The sequence below is a fragment of the Cervus canadensis genome, chromosome 7, assembly GCF_019320065.1.
Source record: "Cervus canadensis isolate Bull #8, Minnesota chromosome 7, ASM1932006v1, whole genome shotgun sequence".
NCBI classification, from domain to species: Eukaryota; Metazoa; Chordata; class Mammalia; order Artiodactyla; family Cervidae; genus Cervus; species Cervus canadensis.
This window is the reverse complement of record NC_057392.1, coordinates 5,477,710-5,493,584: the sequence shown is the minus strand read 5'-3', so window position 1 is coordinate 5,493,584 and position 15,875 is coordinate 5,477,710. Positions and strand designations below refer to the sequence as shown.

At 50.4% G+C, this 15,875-nt stretch overlaps 1 protein-coding gene across 2 annotated transcripts in view; it reads left to right on the top strand.

Annotated features, from left to right (window-relative positions):
- The first annotated feature begins 2,112 nt into the window (after positions 1-2,112).
- The window catches only part of PXYLP1 (2-phosphoxylose phosphatase 1), a 77,962-nt gene continuing 64,199 nt past the window's right edge, over positions 2,113-15,875 (top strand). The window contains exons 1-2 of one of the 2 annotated variants that reach the window (XM_043474255.1): positions 2,113-2,253; positions 2,655-2,806. The gene's annotated coding sequence lies outside the window, so the exon portion shown is untranslated. The remainder of the gene's footprint in view (positions 2,254-2,654; positions 2,807-15,875) is intronic. The other variant, XM_043474256.1, reaches the window with a different exon arrangement.

The window sequence follows — 15,875 nt, the reverse complement described above, 5'->3', positions numbered from 1 at the left end:
TTTAGAGCAGCGGTCCTTAGCAGCCTTTTTAAAACTTAATTCAATTCATTTGGCTGTCCCAGGTCTTAGTTGCATCCAGGATCTTTGATCCTTGGTTGTGGCATGTGGGATCTAGTTCCCTGACCAGGGAATAAAACCCGGGCCCCCTGCATTGGGAGGTCAGAGTTTGAACCACTGGACCACCAGGGAAGTCCCCCTAGCAACCTTTTTGGCACCAGGAGCCAGTTTTGTGAAAGACAAGTTTTCCACAGAGTGGGGAGACGGGAGGGTTAGGATGGTTAAAGTGCATTACATTTATTGTGTGCTTTATTTCTATTATGATTACATTGTGATAATTTTCCTATGAGAATCTAATGCTGCAGGTGATCTGACAGGAGGCAGAGTTCAGGTAGTAATGTGAGCAATGCGGAGTGGCTGGTAAATACAGATGAAGCTTTGCTCATTTGCAGTGCTTCTCACCTCCTGCTGTGCTGCCCAGTTCCTACTCAGGTTTGGGGACCCCTGATTTAGAGCAGAAAGTGCCTTAACTTGTGCAAGGAAGAGGGAGGCAGCACCAGGGAAGGGGTAGAGCCTGGACTTAGTGAGAGGATAGTCAGTGGGATTGTGAAGGAAAGGAGGAGAGGTGTTGGATGGATAGGGTGGCCTGAGAGCCAGGTGGGAGAATATGGGTGATGCTAAAGGGGACAGTGAAACGATTTTGTCCTGGGAGGTGCAGTTCATGCCTGGGCAGCGTTGTGTCAGAGGTCGGGGCAGGAAGGATCTGAACACAGCCTGGCATCCCAGGAATAGGAAGAGAAAGGCAGGGAATCAGGGTTTAGAAGCTAAGGCTCCCTGGACCTTGAGCCTTCAGCTGAGGAAGGCAAAGCAGGAGACAGTGAACGTGATGAGACCATTGAGTAGATACTCTTGGGAGCTGGCAAGAGATAGAATTTGGTGCTGGGAGTGCTGAACTGAGATGGAAAGTTCTGACCAGAAAGCAAGAAAGTCAGTAGAAACGTGGGTTACATCTCTGTGCTGAGTGTGGATTTGGGAGCCACCAGTACGGGAATGAGAGAAGAGGCCATGTGAGAAACGCCTCCAGAAAGCGTGCTCAGAAGGTCAACAGTAAATACTTAGGAGCCCATTTTGCTCAAGACCAATTGCTCTAAGGTACGTAGGGGTCACTGTAGTCCTGGAACTGATACCGAAGGCCTCTCTGACAGTCACCGTGGGTCAGATTATCTTGCGCAGAGAAATCAAGTAGTAATCCCCACCAGCTAGAGCCCAACATTTGAGAGAAATGACCCCTCCCCCCCGCCCCCATAAAGTATCAAACCAAGTTCAACTGCAAGCCTCAAGTGTGTCTAACAGAGAGTTACTCAAATCAGACAAGTGCTCAATGGCTTCCCGGTAGCTCAGAGAAGGGGTGGGGATGGAGGCTGCCAGGATGGCGACTCGACTCCGCAGGGCACCTAGAGGCCACCCCGAGGGAGCAGCCTGGAGGTCTAGTTGACACACACGGCCGGATGTGGTTGGGGCCGGAAGGGAACCTGGAGTAGGCTGGGGGCGGGGGGAAGGGCAGTGGTGGGGAAGGCAAGGTGGCCAGAATTGTGACATTTTGGGTCTATGAGGCTGCAGTCACCCAGTAACGGTGGGTCCCCCAAAACGGGCGACCAGCTCAGCACCGGACCCCGGGTAGCGCCGGGTCAGGCCCACGGCCCACGGGCACCCCACACTAGGGCCCCGGGCCCGGGCCGTGTGTGCGCACCCGACCTAGGCGTGCGTCCACTCCTGATCCCGAGTCCGGCGTTGTTAGGCGCGCAGAGGCCCTGCGCTCAGGTGGCCGCGGTCCCCGCGCACTCAGCGTGCCCGTGACCGCGACTTTCGCCCGCGAGATCTCCGATGGTTGTCCCGTCCCTGGGGCCTGTGTTTGGCCTCCTCCAGTCAGTGTCCTCTCCGCCGCTCCCTTCTGGCTTGGCGGGCCGCACCGCAACACCGCCTCCGGGGCGGAGCTCGAGGGCGCCCAGCGCGGGGCGGGCCGGGCCCCGAGCGCCGCGAGGTCAGTAGGGGGCGCTGCTAGATGTCTCGCTGCCCGAAGTCGGTGCGCGCCGCCCTCGCCTCCCCCTGCGCCGGCCCGAGCAGGCGGCAAGCGCGGAACCGGGCGCGCTGCGGCGGAGCCGGCCCGGGCTGGGACCATGGGCGGTGAGCGCGGCGCGGGCCGCGGTCGAGGAGGTTGCCTTTGAGGCTGAGCGGAGCCTCCCACCGAGGCTCGAGGTGGGCGGGTGTCCCTGGGGTTCGGGCTTGGACACCGAGGGGGTCTTAGGGACGCGCCAAGGCCGGGACGACCAGGCAGAGACTCCGGTGGGAGAGGGGTGCGGGGGCGGGGGAGGTCAGGGGCGCGCGTGAGAGTACCCGGTCTGAACCCGGCTACCAAGCTCCCTCCTCCATCCCCGCCTCTTCCCCAGACCCCGGCCCCGGCCTCGCTCCTTCTCCCTAAGCCGTCCCCCCAGCCCCCGCGCCTGGATCCCAGTCCCCGCCTTCTGATCCGCCGCCCACTCTCCTAGCCCCAGCGCCCCCTAACCCGGCCTAGGATCCCGCCGCCCTTTTCCCAAGTCCTTGCCCCGCACCCCCCGGCGCGTGCCTCCTCTAAACCCCGCCGCCTCCCGCTTCTCCAGCTCCGCACCTCGTCTGCCTCGGTGCGCGCGGTCCCGCCCCTCCGGCCCGCGCCGGCCCGGCCCCCGCACTTCTGCTGCCTGATTGCAGCCGGAACTGGAGCTCCTCTGCAAGATCCCCCTTCCCCGGCCACCGCGAGCCCGCGGGTCTCCAGGTAAGCAGGCGGCAGCAAGTTCTCGGCGGCCTTCCTCGGCGGTGGGGCCGGCTGCTCCGGCCGCTACCTGCGCGCGGCGCCCCCGGGACTCCCGGGGCCCCGCGGAGCGGTAGCTCCACGCGCGGGTGAACGTTCCGGGATGCTCAGATCAGGACTGCGGGGTTTCCACCCCGCGCTGTTGCTCTTGCTCGCGAACTTGTCTAGGTTAAAGCAGCCGGCTTTGTCATACACGCGAAATTGGATGTGCTTCGAGCTGGCCGCGTTCTTGGTGGCTGCAGCGGTCTGTCTAATTCTACCTGTGGGTGGGTGTTTGAGGGTTTAGCGGTGCAGGAGGCGTTGGAGCCATATTTTACCCGCTTCGGCGGGGCGTCTCGGGGCGCGGGGGAGACATTCCCGCCCGGGTGGCTGGTGCCTTCGTGGGAAGACAGGGTGCTTTGTAAGCATTCGAAAAGTAAAATCACGAGAGTTGTGGGATCAGATCGCGTGAGAATGGGGAAGCGTGGGGTGGGCGACTAAGGGAGCCTCAAGAAGGCTTCACAAGTTGGGGACATTTGTTACTATTTGCAGAAGGCCCGCGGATGAACCCGAGTGTGGAACACGCTGTGCTCGGCCAGCCTCACAAACGTGAGGTGACTGCGGACCCGGCTCGGCTACAATTCCTTCTTGGAGGTGTCGGTGCGCTGTTCGGACATCTCTGGGAAGAGGGTTTAAAAAAACAGGTGGTTTGAAAAACCTCCAGTTTCCTAGAGAGAGGTGGAAATGTTGGGTGACAGTCAGAAAACCAGTGCATGAATCCGCCCCATCCATTCTCCTGGCTTTCATTAAATTTTGGATTGAATGAATTGCCTATTTTAGAGAGGGCTTCTCTGGTGGCTCAGTGGTAGAGAATCCGCCTGCCAATGCAGGAGACAGGACTTCAGTTCCTGTCTGGAGACGGAAATGGCAACCCACTCCAGTATTCTTGCCTGGGAAATCCCATGGACAGAGGAACCTGGCGGGCTACAGTCCGTGGGGTCGCAAAAGAGTAGGACACGACAAAAACAACGACTGTGTTTTAGAAAGGATGTGTAGGAGGCGTGTCTGTTTTACAGGTTAGCTCCTGGCCAGCCCCCCATCACTGATACCTGGGAGGCTACTTTCGGGCACCAGGGACTAAGTGGGCCCCCCGGCCTTTGCAGCAAGCACCGCACTTAGAGCGTTTGTGGAACTGCGGTATCTGCAACTCTTTTCTTTCCAGTGATTGGTTTGAAGAGTATTTAGCTCAGTAGTTTTCACCGTTGAATAGTGAATTAGTAAGTAATTAGCCCCCGGTCACACTGGGGCTCATAGGGTCCCTCTGAGTGCCCACAAATTCCTGTGGGTGTTTCCTCAGCCCTCCCTAGGCTGCTGTGTGATGAGTTATTGAATGTCAGATGCCCCACTGCCCATGAGGGTGAAACCATCGTTGAGCCCGCAGCACCCAGGCTTCCACTCTCTAAATGACAGGTGATCAGTGTTTGTTTAGGAAACAAGTGGGTGTCCCTTCCTGAATCCAGGCTGTCAGAGTCCATAACCCATGTTTCCCATTGTGCTGCCCTGTTTCCAAAATGTTATCCTTCATCAAATTTTAAAGAAATATCTGAGTGGAGACATTCATTTATGTGTGTATTGAGGGCAGAGAGCATAATTTATGGGTCCAACTTTGACAACTGGGTCTCTAACTCAGGGGGCAGTCCAGAGTTTCCAGGAAGAAAATAAGTTGTCTTCATGCCATGATTGGAGTGAGAAGGTGATGGCCACCATGGGGAGCTAAGACTCTCTGGTGAGGGGTGAGTCCTCGACGGCTTGACCTCTAGGGCTGTGGCCGCAGCCCCGTTCTGGGTCCCTCATCCCTGTGCATAATGAGGGGGAAGCCACTTGTGGAGTCCCGCTAGCTGCTTCAGATCACAGCATCTTCACTCCAGTGGGGGCTGCCCACCCTGGAGAGAGCTAAGAACACCCCTTCTTGCACTTTTCTGGCAATCTGATTTGCTGACCTGTTGAGGAGAGAGAGGCTGGTGTTTGGGGAAGGTGTTTCTGATTGTGGGGGGTGGCCATGACCCCCCGGCAGGTGGATCAAAGTCCAGTTCTGCCGCCTCTATCAAAGGCCAGCCCTGGAGAGAATGGCCAGAGGCAGCAGGGGTGGGAGTAGTCTGTGTCCCCTTTTTTCAGGAATCTGGGAAGGATTGGAATTTGGAATGTCACTTTGAAGTGGGAACCTGCACTACTTGTGGGTTCAAAACTGTTGTGGGCTTATCTTCCTCACCCGGACTGTCTCTGCCTCCAGGTCTGGCTCATACCCAGGATTCCTGCAGCTGTTTTCTAGAAGAGGCTTAATTAATGCCTGAGGTCTGTAAGTGAGAGAGAGAAAGGGAGGAAGGGAGAGAGGAAGAGAGTAAGCTTGCTATCTGGAGGAAGTAGGAAAAGGGATGACAGAATAGCCAAGGTTCTGAAAACTCCCAGGGGTAGGCTTTAGCCCTGGGACGAAGTTCTTGGTTGGTGGATGATGTGTCATGGGCCCACATTCTGGGGGAGGAGTTACCATTAGGAGCAAATTCGCTGAGATAGGGAAGGTGACCTCACAGTTACCTGAAATAAGGTGTGCCGGGCCCACCGTTCTGCTTCCTAGAAGGCCGTGAAAGCCAGGTGAGAGCTGGACCCGGGGAGGTGGGAGATCGGAGCCATCTGAAGTGGTGAATGAGGGATGTGCCCCTTTGGAAAAGGTGGCTTGAGCAACAACGATATTGCTTCAGGGTCCAGCCTGGAGGAGCCAGCTCACACCTGGGATGCTGAGGGGCGTGGCCAAAAGAGACAGCTGGGAGGATCTGAACCTGTGCTTGGGGCTTCCCCGGTGGCTCAGCAGTAAAGAATCCGCCTGCAGTGCAGGTGGCGCTGGAGACATGGGTTTGATCCCTGGGTGGGGAAGATCCCCTGGAGGAGGAAATGGCAACCCTTTCCAGTATTCTAGCCTGAGAATCCCGTGGACAGAGAAGCAACTTAAATATCTAGTGGTAGCAACTTAAGAATTTGAAAATTATGTGTTTGCGTAGTCACTCCCCCAACTTATGCATTCATGTTTTTGTATTATGAGGCATCCTTTTGTCATCTGCTTACCACTCTCTCTGCCTCTGTGTATAACCAACTTCCAGAGAGAGCCACAATCAATAGCATAGAAACCATAGCTTTAAAGAACAGATTAAGATGAAAATCATTGTACCTGGTTCTGATACTTCCTCCCCCTCCTCTCCTCTCCACTCCTGTCTGTGGTTAGCATCATCATTTACACCCAGTTTACAAATAGTTTGAATACTATATGTCCTACCCCTCAATTACATGGAGACATGTGTCTTTCCAGCTGACAGAAACCACGGCGTACTTTCCTAGACCCACCTCATTCTTGGATCCAACACCAAACTCCAGGCCTTCAGAGGCAGAGCAGTATCATTTTGAGCTTTTTAATTATAAAGTAAAATGAAGCTCTTGCTTGCTAATTGTGTCAGCTGCTAATATAGAAGAATCTGAAGTTAGAGTAAGATATTTACTGCCTCGTTAACTTTTTATGCATCTAAGATGAAAAATTAAGGTAAAATTATTAAAGTTATAGTAGAAATGTCTGAAAGCTCAGAAGTGATAATGGAAGGACCCAGGCTTACAGAAGTAAATTAAGCTTTAAACATTGTTACTGAAATGTGAAGAGATATAAATAGGACCTTCCGTAGAAGTATATACAACATAGAATTTAGACAAGTATAGATTGATAGGTATAGAAATTTTTATCTGTCCCTTTACTGAAATATATTAATCATTATGATCATATGTTTTGCTTATGTAGTAGCTTACCATTTAAATAGGGAGTTGTGTCCATGATCTTGTTCAATCCTTCTTTCAGGTCTGGGATCTTCTTAGGGATGGGGACATTGGACCACAGGGTGTTTAAAAGGCTTCCCCTAGAGTTCAGATCTCTTGAGTGGAGAAATACTATGTACCTAGATCTTCCTGCTACAGTGCTTGATAACTCAATGTGGTTACTTAGTTATGTAAAAATTACAGGTGGTCTCCTGCTTAGCGGTAAAAGTAGGTACTGCTTTTCTCTAAAATGTTCTGTAAGTCAACCAATGTTGACTTAGCATCATCAGAAACCATCTGGAAGGAATCCTCAGGGTGTGTGGGTGTCAGAGGTTCTCTGGTGACTTCCTGATACTAACATTCCTGTGGGTGTGTACTCCGCAGAGTGCAGTGGGTCAGAGTGTAGGCTCTGCAGCCAGCCTGGCTTTAAGTCCTGGATCTGTCCTTATTAGGTTTGTGCCCTTGGACAAGTTACCCAGCCTCTCTATGCCTCCGTTTTCTCTTTTGTAAAACCAAGGTGGTGATAATAATACCCACTTCATGGTATTACTGTGAAGCTGAGATGAGACAGTGCATGACAAGGACTTAGAACGCATAGTACATGCTTAAATGTTAGCCGTGGTTTTTCTTGGTCTTCATTTTTTTAACCATTCATTCCTTAACGCTCTTGCTGTTTAGTCACTTAGTCGTGTCCGATTCTTTGTGACCCCATGGACTGTAGCCTACCAGACTCCTGTCCATGGGATTTCCTAGGCAAGAATATTGGAGTGGGTTGCAAAACATTTTTCATACCAACCGACTGCACTGAGATGATGGAAGTAGGATGATAAGATACACATAGCCTCCTGCCCATAGAATGGAGGACATCATACACAAATTCACAGTGAAGGACAGGAACAATAGCAGAGGCATTTCCTGGGCACTCACCTGACTCCAGGCCACTTTTTACGGCCTCAAGAGGCCAGAGTATAGCCTGTGAAGGGTTGCCCAAGGCAGGAGGGGTGGGGCACAGTGCTATACTTCAGCTGCTATACTCTGATGACGTGGCCTTGCTCGCTGCTGAACATAGGCACTCATTTGGCTGGTCCATGTCTGACACATGCTGGTTGTTCATGTTTTAACTATCACTCTTGGCCTCAGGTTGTTAGCGGGAAGCATGATAAGAGACTGTGAACTCAGTGTTTACGCACCTGGCTTGCCAAGCATATTCCTGGTCCTGGTCGATGGCACCAGATGCCCTGACCACTGTTCTGGGCTGATTGTCCATCACCCCGGAAACCGATGATCCCACCGGAGACCCAGTTCTCTGAGTGACGAATGGCACAGCTGTTCCTGAGAGCAAGTCCAGGACTAGCCTGAGGCAGAAGGCCAGACTACTAGGGAAAAACAAAATTCAACCAAGCACATGTGAAAATCTCATTGGCTTTACTCAAGAGTCCTGAATGGGCAGCACCCCGTCTAGTAAACAGAAGGGCGCTCTGAGGGGCTGTGCAAAGAGACGGTTTTTATAAGGAGGAGGAGGGAGTGGCAAGGAGGCTATTAACAGAAGAAAATCCAGGGTTGTTTCAGGCCAAGTCGCGTTCTTCTGGGCGAGGGGCAAGGGTCTATCTTGTAGTTTATCTCTACTTTCTCTGGGTGGTAGAGAGGACTCATGCGACAGATCATCTCATTGGTGCTGGCCAGAAAACTCCAAACTGGCCCGTTAAGATGACGTATCTGGGGGAGGCTGAAATGGCAGTTGGGTCAAGTATTAAATCTAGGTTTGGCGTCATGGCTTTAGCACAGGTGATTCCATTTTGGGCCTGTGGTTTTGACACTGTCATGTGTCCTGTGCCTGCCATAGCTGGAACCTTCTGGATCTGAAAGTCTCTGGGACTGTTGACAGGCCTGAGTTTAATACTTGGTCCTTGAAAGGGCGGCCCCTCCTCCTCAGACCTCACCCTCAGTTGCTCTGTGTGTCCTACAGAGAAGCTCCAGTGTGGCAGCCTGCCCAGCTGGAGATGGCCTCCAGCGCTGGGGGTGGACTAGAGGAGCCTGTGATTGCAGCCTCAGGACCCGAGTGCCTCTCTGCTCTGTGTGATTAGCACACCCTCTGGTCTCCACTGGAGTTCTTTGTACTCATAAGTCGGCAGTCAGACTGGAAACCGGATAATCAACCCTCTTAATGAGGAACCTGCTTATTCTATTCATTAAAAAAAAAATTTTTTTTTTTTTTTCGTTGTGTTGGGTCTTCATTACAGCACACAGGCTTTCCTGTAGTTGTGATGAGCAGGGGGCTATTCTCCATTGCGGTGCACAGGCTTCTCATTGTAGTGACTTCACTTGTTGCAGAGCACGGGCTCTAGGCTCATGGGCTTCAGTGACTGCAGCACTCTGGCTCAGTAGTTGTGATGCCTGGGCTTAGTTGCTCATGGCATGTGGGGTCTTCTCACCCCAGGGATCAAACTTGTGTGCCCTGCACTGGCAGGGGGATTCTTATTCACTGTACCAGCGGGGAAGTCCTAGTTTATTTATTTTTAAACTTATGGAATCTGAGGTCAATGAGGCTTTGTCTTTTTTTCTTAAAATACTTTCCCCATACTTTGAAAGTAAAGAAATGACCAATAATACCATTCACTAAAAAAGAAAAATTATTTGTGTCTAGGCAGCATTGAGTTAAAAGGAGGAGAACCTTTACTTTCCAGTTGCTTCCCCGACTGCTCTGACTTCTCTGGTTTTGATTTCCCAGATGGGGTTGATTTTTGTTGCCAGTTTGTCTCTACTGCAGTTCTTAATGGAAACACAGACCTGAGAATCGAAGTTTGGGCATTTATGGTTGAAGGTCATGGCATAGACGTTTGATTTTTTGGGCTATCTTCAAGGTGAAAAATGACTGTGTCTTTGAGAAAGAGAGATCCTAATGTCAGCAGGCAGGAGGGTCTAAGGGTCCAAGCCAGCCTGTCTCATCCTCGGTTCACAGACTTTCCGGCATGTCTAAGTCAGCGGCAAGTGAGTTTTTATATTCTCCTCTTGCGCATCTTGCTCTAATGACTGCTGATTATCTTGAAACAGCTGCATTAATTGATGGTGTTTAGGGACTCAACATGCAGTAAGTAATTGCAATTGGCTCGGCCGAGCACAGCACGTTCCTGTTATTTGCTTTTCAGCTTGAGGGGTGTTTGCGCTGTGTGTTCAGTGCCAGAAAGGGAGTTGGGAGCTCCTTGCCTCCGTGCTCCCCCACCACCATCGCTCACACCCCCCAGACCATCTTGTGCCACCCTGGCATCTGTTCCCAATGCATTCAGATTGTCTGCCCGTGGGCCTGTCTCCGCAGCTTCACTGGGCGCTTCGGGAGAGCAGGGGCTACACCCAGCTCACCTCTGTATCTTCTTCCCTCAGCTTAAGAACTGGCATGAAATAGGCCTCAGTAAAGATTGGGGGAATAAATGAATGGATGAATGAATGAGTGGTTGTAAAGCAGGCTTGTGTTAGGCTGCAGAGTAACCTACCTTCCTGGCTTCAACAAATAATGGTTTGTTTTTCTCGGGTAACAAGATGTTTGAAGGTAGGGGTTATTCTGTCTGAACTGACACACTGTTCTTTTTCCTGGCCTTTTCTTCATGATGGCAGATTGGCTGCTGCAGGAAGGAAGTGCCAGCCACCTTGATACCTTTTATCAGGAAAACAAGACATGTCCCCCACAACATCCAGCAGACCTCCTCTAACGTGTCAGGGCCAGAACTGTGTCACATGGCCATTCCCAGTTAAAAGGGTCATATGAGTAGTTAACAGGGCACACTGCTGCTTAGAGGAGTTAGACAGGCTCACCGCTGAAACGAACAAACCAAATGCAGTTGACCCTTCAGCAACACAGAGGTTTGGGGCACTGACCTTCCCCCACCCCCAAGTAAAAAATCTGCATGTAACTAGAGTTGGCCCTCCGTATCCGCAGTTCCACATCTGTGGGTTCAACCAACCTCAGATTGTGTAGTAGTGTATTTACTGTTGAAAAAGATTTCTCTGTAAGTGGAGCCATGTTCAAGGCTCTGCTGTCCATTTAATGACTCAAATATGATGGACATTAACTGTTTGCTCACACAGAGTCCAAAATGGCTGTTCCTGATAAGGGAGGCAGGGGCTCTTTTCCGACAGGTGATTCAGGGATCCAAGCTCTTAAGGCTGTCATGCTCGTTTGCGTCAGTCAGCGAAAAAGGAAGGAACATGAAAGATGGAGGATGGAAAGATTTTATGGGCCAGACTTGATAGAGAATTACTCCCACTGACCTTGGCCAGGGGTCAGTCACATGACCATACCTCCTGGGAGGGAGGCTGGGAAATGTGGTCCAGCCCAGTGCCTAAGAGGAAGAGGAGATGGATTTTATGGTGAGCTGACAATGCCTGTGACACTTCCTCACCACCAGCCTCAAAGTGAAAGCGGAAGTCGCTCAGTCGTGTCCGACTCTTTGTGACCCCATGGAAGTCCATGGAATTCTCCAGGCCAGAATACTGGAATGGGTAGCCTTTCCCTTCTCCAGGGGATCTTCCCAATCCAGGGATCGAACCTAGGTCTCCTGCAGTGCAGGTAGATTCTTTACCAGCTGAGCCATAAGGGAAACCCAAGGATACTGGAGTGGGTATTCTATCCTTTCTCCAGCGGATCTTCCTGACCCAGGAATCGAACCAGGGTCTCCTGCATTGTAGGTGGATTCTTTACCAACTGAGCTACAAGGGAAGCCTGCTACTCCCCCCCACCCCCAAATCAGGATTCTGTTAGTAAGGAATAAATGAATATTGAGGGGCAACTGGAGGTGTCTGTCTTGGAAAGAAAAGCTGTGCTAAGAAAGCTCCAGCCAGAAATAGTCTTTCTTTCCAGATCATCTGTCTTAAATCCCAGCTTCTGTTCCTACCTTTGGGAACTGGGTCAGCAGAATAATGGAAGTTCCTCATTATCACTCTTTCTTGATTCAGGCCATGTTCTTAACAGCTTTGAGGGAGTGAGTCCTAGTTGGTTCCCTTCAGCAGTTGGAGGTTACTCCAGAAAGAATGGCCTTCAACTTCCTTGATACCAGAGGAACCTTCAAGAGCTTTGAGCCCATGAGAGCTGCTTGTGCCCTTTGAAGTGGCCTCACTCAGCCAGTCTCCCAACATATCTCTTCCCCTCCAGCCCCCACCCCCAGAGAGGAGGAGAGGCCACAGCAGAGTGGCCTCTGCTTCCCATTTGAACCCACTGAAAAGTATTTTCCCACCAGTTCCTGCAATTTTTTTTTTCAGTAAACTTGTTGGTGAATGGTTCATTGATCTGTTGGGTTCTGGTGTTTTGTTCTTACTCAATCTGTTGTAGGTTTCAGTGACAGGTGCTTCTCCACCCACAGGATCCTTGGTATCTTTCTTCCCTCCCTCCCTTCCTTCTTTCCACGGACACCTGTTGAATACCTGCTGCTTCCTCAGCTCTGCATCCACCCAGTCCTGGGGGAGGTAGGCAAGGAAGCCGACACAAGCCTGTGAGGTTGAGAAGTGTTGTGGGAGGGCTGAGGTTGCCCTGTGTGGGGGGACCTCACCCAGCCTTGGGATTAGGGAAGGCTTCCAGGGGAGGTAGGATTTGGGCTGAGTTCATGGATGAGTGAGAGTTCACAAGATCAAGAAGGCATCTGGGCCAGGAGAGTGAAATGGCAGGCACTGAGTTGGCAGAAGGGGAACCTAGGTTTTGGGGCAACAGCGAGGAGTCCATTGTGCTGAAGTTGGGGTGGGGCGGTGTGGTCATTCGTTCATTAAGCACTGCTCTGCTCCAGGTCCTGGGGTTAGAGCAGTGAACTAGGCAGATGAAGTCTCAGCCCCAAAGGGGCTCGAGGTCTGGGTTCTGAGAGGAGGGTGGGCTCGGCTGCTGTCCCAGACTCGACTCTCAAGGGTTTGCTTTTGGAGACTGAGTAGGATGTGGGCCCCAGTGCTTGTGCCATCACCTCTTGTGCCCTGTCCCTCTATCTCCAGCTCTTGTCTGGTCCTTTGCCTAAATAATCCTAGCATTATTCAGGCTATAAAAATAGAGGCTGGCACCAGAACACCAGCATGTAGTTGGTGAGAAAAGCTGGAAATTGTCATTCTGTGTCAAGATATGTGCCAGCTAAGCTTTTGGTGGAGCACATTCTTGGAGCCCCAAAGATAAGGTTCTAAAGTTTGCTTACATTTTTTTTTTTTCTCCTTTCAACTCATACCAAAACTTCTGGCCACTTGGCTCAGGATAAATATGTCCTGGTTGTGCCTGTTCCCCACCCTGTGAGCACATTGAAATGAACCTTTGATGCTGAAATCCATTAAGTGAAGATTGGTCTTGCCCTGGGCTGGCCTGATTGGAGGGGCTGAGTCATCTCCATGGGATGGTCCATTCAAGGTTCATGTCTAGGTGAGGACCATGGTTAGCACGACCTGAGAACGGACCAGCTGTCACCAGCCTATAAAGTTTTGTTCATCTCCCCATGGAAATGAGGGCTGAGCTAGGGTTTAGAAGAGCCTTCTCTGTGATGAATGGCCTCGAGGGTGGTTTCTTTCATTCTGCCTTCCCAGCCCTGTTTGTTAAGGTGGAATTGACAGTGCTGGGGGGCAGGGTGCAGAGAGAGGAACTTTCATGCTAGTCTAAGCCCAGGGCTAAATGTAGGGCACTTTGTTTCCAGGTAGAAGGATCTCAATCTGCAGATCAGTCCTGTGTGTTTCTGGGGTACCTTTTTGGTGCCAAATGCTATAGGGAACATGCATAATGATAAAATGAAGAGAAGGAGCATCATTACAACTTGGGATGTTCTGATTTGTAATAAGAAGTGTCTATTTGTTCTTTGTCACTGTTTCTGACACAGAGTTCCTCAAACCCTTGACATTTCCTAGAGGAGACTGGAAAGGTGTCTTTCATTATGTGAATGAGGTCAGTTAAGCCTCCAGGTAACCTAAGGTTTGAGGCTGGTTGCCAGGAGAACCAGCCTTGTGATGAGAGGATTAGAACTTTCAGTAGTACCACCTCTGATTTCTGGGGAAGAGTTGGGGGGGATGGAGGTTGACTCAGTTACCATTAGTCAGTGATTTAGTCAGTTATGCCTAGGTAATGATGATCTCAGTTTTTGTCTTTTTAAAACTTTTTAAACTTTGTCTTTTTTTATTTTATTTAGTTGGCTGCACTGGCATCTTTAGTCTTTGTTGTGGCATTCCGGATCTTTAGTTATAGCATATGAACTCTTAGCTGTTGCATGTGGGATCTAGTTCTCTGACCAGGGATTGAACCTGGGCCCCCTGCATTTGAAGCATGGGGTTTAAGCCACTGGACCACAAGGGAAGTCCCTCAGTTCTTGTCTTAATTTGAAAAAAAAAATTCAGTAAAGAGATGGAGATAGTAAAGTGGGTTAAGTGTTTATTAGAAGCAGACTCATGTGAAAAGGACACACAGGCGGGCTCAAGAGGGAGAGTTGCACTTTTGACTTAACTTGCTAATATAGGGATATTTTTTCAGGTTTTCTCTAGCCAATCATCTTGCTCATTGTGTATAGCTCTGTGACTCAGGACCCTCCCCAATGTGCACATACATCTTTTATTAACCAAGATGGATTTCAGCGTGAGAGTTTCTGGGAGGCTGGCAGGACATATTATTGGCTGGTACCCTCTCCCTTCCCTTATGCCCGAGGAACTTTTCTCTGCACATGTACTTTGGGAGGTCTCCTTGATCCCAGGAATGAGGAATATCTGGCCTACATATCTTTTTTTCCCAAGCAGGACTCAGCTCCACTCTGCTGTTTATCTTGAAGTATCTGTCCTCAGGAGACAGAGTCAGCTGCTCCGCCTGGGGCCCATCTATCTCCTGCCTCAGTGATGCCTCTATAACAACCCAAAGGATGCAGTTTGTAGAACTTCCAGGTTGGTGAACACATGGAGATGTAGGAAGAGTGGTACTCTGCGAGAGACCGTGAACGCTACAAGACCTTTTCCACATACCTTGCCATATGCTTCTCTTCCATCTGGCTGTTCCCGAGTCATATACTTTGTAATACACTGGTAGTCTAGTAAGTAAATTGTTTTCTCTGAATTCTGTGAGCCACTCTGCAAATCAATTGAACCCAAAGAGAGGGAGCTCATTGGAACTTCAATCTATAGCCAGTTAGAAGCACAGGTGACAACCTGGATGTGCAGTTGGCATCTGAAGTAGTGAGCGGACAGCCTTGTGGGATTAAGCCCTTAACTTGTGAGAGCTGAGGCTATTTCCAGGTAGATGGTGTCAGAGTTGAGTTTGTCAATGGAAGAAAGTGCACAACTTAAAAGTTGAGAATTATGTTTTATGTGGTAGACAAAACTGGGGACTTAAGCCAGGGACCCAGCATCTCAGATAGTTGTGAGAGACTGCTCCCAAGAGGTCAGGGAGGGGCCAGGGTATATAGGAGTTTTTGCTACAAAGATCAGGTAGTTGGAATATCAAAAGATCACTGTTAATTAAAGAAAACCAGATATCTCAATTTAAAGATCTTAACCCTCTTCTGGGAGTGGGAAGCTGTAAAAGCCAGGGCTCATTGAAATCATTCCTTCGATATGCACCTCAGCCAGTATCCTGTGCTTTCTCATCCTGAGTCTCCTCAGGGTACGCCTTGTGTGGTGGAGTGAACACCTAGCTGGTGTCAGATAGAAAATTGCTTTGTGCTGTGGGAAGAAAACCCCCTACACATTGGAATTAGGTGTAGAATCATTACTACCCTAAGTGCATCCCAGAAACATCTCATCCAGTCCTTTCCACAAACCCAGGAATGGGTAATTTCACATTCTACTAGAATCTAAGCTCCACGTGGGTGGAAATTTTAGGCTTATTTGGTCACTACTGATCCCATTTCTATGACTGTACTTGGCATATAGCAGATGCTCAGTAAAGAATTGTTAAATGAATATTTGAATCGCCATCTACAGGTGAGGAAACTACAGCTCAGAGAGGTAAAGCAACTTGCCTGAGGTGCCACAGCCTGGATCTCAATCCCAGGGAAGTATCACAAGCTGTGGCTTGGGGTTCCCAACCCCACTGGCCTTGGAATACCGGCTACTTATGAGATAGAACTGACCAAATGCAGCACAACCGTGACAAAACCTTCAGTTGAGTGACAGTGAAACTCAGGGCCCAGAAGGTTGTCTGTCTTCTTGCTGCCAGCGTCTTGCTACAACTCAAGGGTAGAATGAATATGCAGGGGTGTATCCATCTGTAGACAGTGATGTT